A 4,517-nucleotide genomic window follows, 5' to 3' on the forward strand; every position below is an offset into this window, starting at 1 on the left:
ACGTGCGTGTCAAGCAGACGACATGCCTACACGACGTCACGGCTTTCCGGACCCACGTGACAACGCATTGTCTGGTTTTTGACGTCATGCAAGAGCCTGGCAAAACCTGGCAACTACGAACCGAAACCGAAACTGCCGGGTACAAATAATACGATTATTAATTATATAATGCGAGTTCACGCTTCTAAGATGGTGTTCCATGCTCACTGAATCGCTACGCATTATTTACAACCCAGAGGTCAACACAAAAATGTGGTGTCTCTACCCCTTTAACTCAGAACACAAGTTCTTCTACTATCAACGAAGACCAACCAAATCCTGACTTTCACCTACTTAATTTCTGGGCAAGGCGCAAACAGCTGGACGTATACGTCACTCACCATCCGTCAGATCAACACGCACGAACGGAACTTCATAGAGTCACAGCTAAGGCCCGTCGCTATTCTAAACACCTTCTGCACAAGCGCTGGACAGAGTGGTGTTCTCAACTCAATACCCCTCTCGGCAACCGCCAATTGTGGCGTGTGTTTCATGCAATGGATCGCAAGCCGTCCGTCAAAGACTATGCCGAGAGTATTCGCCTTGCACTTCGTCTTTCTCCAGACGAATTCGCTTCGCAAGCTGCCCTTCAGTTCTTTCCAAATTATGATTGCTCACCTGCGCCTGTTCCAGTCAGTCCCAAACATGAGGCAGAGGATGAGATCACCTGCCCGTTCACCATGGCTGAGCTTATAGCTGCCATTAAAGACATCCGCCCTAACACTGCACCTGGTCATGACGGTGTACCTTATGCCTTATTCCGGAACCTGGAAGGTGAAGCATTGACTGCACTTCTCAAAATTTTTAACCAAATCTGGACATCCAGTGAAATGCCATCCGATTGGAAACATTCAGTGGTTGTTCCGATACCAAAGCCCGGAAAACCACCCACAACTCTTGGAGCCCTACGACCGATTTCTCTAACCCCAACAATTTGTAAACTCTATGAAAAACTGCTTGCCACTCGAATCTCTTGGTGGCTCGACCATCATCAGAAATATTCGTCTGCTCAAATCGGTTTCCGACCAGGATACGGCGCTGAGGATGGTCTTGACCGCTTTGCCAACGATGTGATACGTCGCTCACCTCACAGCCGTCTCGTTCGCACAGTCCTGGCAACAGACATCACAAAGGCCTACGATAACATTCTCCACGCAGCCATCCTCAACACTATGGCATCACTTGGCATGCCCTTGCAGCTTTGTCGAGCAATTCATGCCTTTCTTTCGCAAAGAACATTTGCTATCCGCGTCAATGGTAAACCCACAGGCCATTTCATTTCTAATCGGGGTGTACCGCAGGGCTCAGTTTTAGCCCCAGTTCTATTTAACATCGCATTCATTCCTCTGGTACACAGTCTCTCCACCCTTCCTAAAGTTCAGGTTCTGGCATATGCAGACGATATCACTCTCTGGTCAACAAATCGCTCAGCTCAGGTGCAGCAAGACTCCCTGCAAAATGCCCTCAATATCCTCCATAACTTTCTTGCCGACACTGGCCTCTCTCTCAACCTCTCCAAGTCTTGCTATGTCCATGTGGGCAATAAAGCTGGCCGCCGTACTTTCAAATCCACTCCGTTAGTGCTCACTATTGACAATGCCCCACTTCCTGAGGTGGAACATATCAATGTTTTAGGCCTGCACGTTCATTCTTCAGGCAAGGGCACGGCTTGGTTGTCAGCCATGCGCAAGAGTGCTCTAAACACACTTGGCCTCATCCGCAGAATAGCCCATCGCTCTGGAGGTGCCCGTTCAGATACAGCTCGTCGACTTGTTCGTACTGTCTTTCAACCTCGGCTCCTACACCAGGCTCAGTTCCAACAACTTACTAAGCGACAGTGGTCCACACTTGAAACACTCAACCACGAAGCCATGCGAGTCATTACTGGCCTACCTCGAGCAACTCCTATTTGTCTGTTGCAGGAGTATGTGCAGCTCAACACACTGGAAGATTTAATTACCCACCCAGAGACAAACAAATAGAACACGGAAAGTTTCTCTTCGTCCGATGTTCGCGCCTCAACCACCTCCATGGGACTACTGTCACATCACATCAAACAAGCCTGCCCGTCATAAGAAGTCGGAGTTCTTCTCACCGCCGTTACCACAAGGTTTTTCTACGCAACATGACAGCTGCACTCTTTACACAGAGGTCGCCATAACCTCAACAGGAGGATCAACTGCTTTTATAAGCCCGACACACCCTCAACTCTACGGCCGACAAACCTACTCTACTGACACTTCATCATTTCTTTCTTTGGAGCTGCAAGCTATATTAAATGCCATAGCAGCTTTACCTGACGACCCTCCTTATAACCAGGTGCACCTATGTACCCATTCCCAAGAAGCTGTGAAGTATCTAAAGAAAGTCCGCGGTACCCTTCGGGTTTCCCAGGCCATACATGCTGCTTGTAAATCTTACCCGGTGCCTATACGCATTCAGTGGGTTCAAGCTCGCACAGATGTCCACAGCATCGCACCTGACACATCTCGTGAGACTGACACTCCACAAACTCCACCTGCCTCTTTGCCACCAGATCCACTTCTGACACATCTAACATCTTCAGCCTCCCTCAGGCAGCGTACACGTGCTCTTATTCCCCCGTGTACCTACCCCCTTCCCCCCAACCTATCACGGGTGGAGGAGGTCTCTCTGAGGCGGCTTCGTGTCGGAGTGGCCCTTACGCCTGCTGTTCGCAACCAGTGGAAAAGTGACAAGATCCCTGCGCCGCAAAAATGCCCTCACTGCGAGGCACCCGCTTCCGACACCAATGTCCACCACCTACTGTGGACATGTCCCGGAACTTCACTGGTGCGCGCTCGAGTTCTTCAAGAGGCAGGACTGTCTGCAAACAATGACTCTAGTTTGAACGTGTGGGTAACTAAAAACATTTACGCCCGAAGCTTATGTGACTTTTTACACGCAACCGGGCTTCATGCATTTCTGTAACTTATTCTACCTTTCGTGACTAACACCACGTTTTATGCCGCGCGGCACACTCAACGTCACAAATGAATAAATAAGTGGTTTCCGGCACACGCGGGCGACGCGTCGGAACGCAGTGCGAACCACAATGAGACGGCACACGCAGCGGCGCGAGCGCTGACCAACCGCGCCTCGGCGACACACCATCCGACGTGGTTCGGAGCCAAGGACCGCATGACCGACTACAGCGAAATCACGAAGGCCTACCGCCTGGCTCGCAGGACTCTCCCACCCCCGCACCCGAGGCTGAGTCGAGCGGAGGCGGTACTACTGAGACAGCTCCAGACCGGATCGCTACCGAGCCCAGGACTGATGCATCGCATGTACCCCGAGACCTACCCGACCGATACGTGTAGAGTCTGCCGGAGGGAGCCGGCAGCTCACACGCACATCTTGTGGGACTGCATCAGAAATCCAAAGGAAGCAAGATCAGGAACAATCCCGCCGCGGCTGGAGGCAGCCGCGAAGCGCAACGACCATGACCAACAGCTATGGGCCGTCCAGCAGGTCCTCGGGGCGCTCGAAAGGCAGGGACCCAGCGAGCCGGCAACGGCGAGCGGAGACCCGCGCCGAGTAACGGCAGCCTCGTAGACGACGTAGGCCTTCGTCGGGGCGCGCGAGCGCCCAACTGCAGGCACAAATAAAGTTTCTTCCAATCCAATCCAATTGTTTTGCGTCAGTTTCAATGTGCGAATTTTTCTTCCACGAGATCTCTATCATGCTGGTCCGTGTAATTCGCAATTGTTTTTTATTATCACCTGATGAAGCTGACCGGGCGTTCTTGGCAACAGAAAGGAAACGAAAGATGGTTTTTAGACGTCTGCTACACACAAAAAAAAGGACTGCCCATGTACGACGGACTCACGAACTGATTGAGCGCGCTTCAGTTTTTCTCGAAATATACGGCAGGGCGGCAAGACGAAACGTTTTTGGACAAGCGGAGCATCAAAAGTCATTATTGTGGGTTTGCATCGGCGCTATAAATACACGTGCTGGTTTAATTTAATAAGCAGCATTTTTAAGGGGCAGAGATGCTCGTCAGCTTCTTTTTCGCGGGAGTTGTAAAAAGTAGCACTTTTTTTTATTTTGCGTCCTTAAAGCACATTAAAAGGCTGGATCGACAGAACATGGAACACCTTTAGAAAGACACGTGCAAACTGGGGCCGGACGCCAAATCCTGTGTTGTGGCACGCTCAAAGTCAAGAACCACGCCTTGTGACCATTGAGTGTGGTAAGGGGGTGGAGCCCCGGCAACGGTCCAGCGAGCCGCTGGCAGAACCACTCCAGCCGGACAAGCAGGAGCGAAGAGTAACGCGATTCGTGCTGTTGTAATCTATATCTTTAGAGGTACAGCCGCCCTGATTTTTAATAATATAGCGCGAGCATCGACCGAACTGCTGGTAGCGCCTTATAACAGCGATAAGCGTGCAACAAGGCGAGAGTTCGCGCACGCGCACGAAGGGAGAGCGTCGTCTGCTACCCTGTTCCGAGCA

The sequence above is a fragment of the Amblyomma mixtum genome, chromosome 1 (assembly GCF_055824585.1).
Source record: "Amblyomma mixtum isolate Tamu chromosome 1, ASM5582458v1, whole genome shotgun sequence".
NCBI lineage: Eukaryota > Metazoa > Arthropoda > Arachnida > Ixodida > Ixodidae > Amblyomma > Amblyomma mixtum.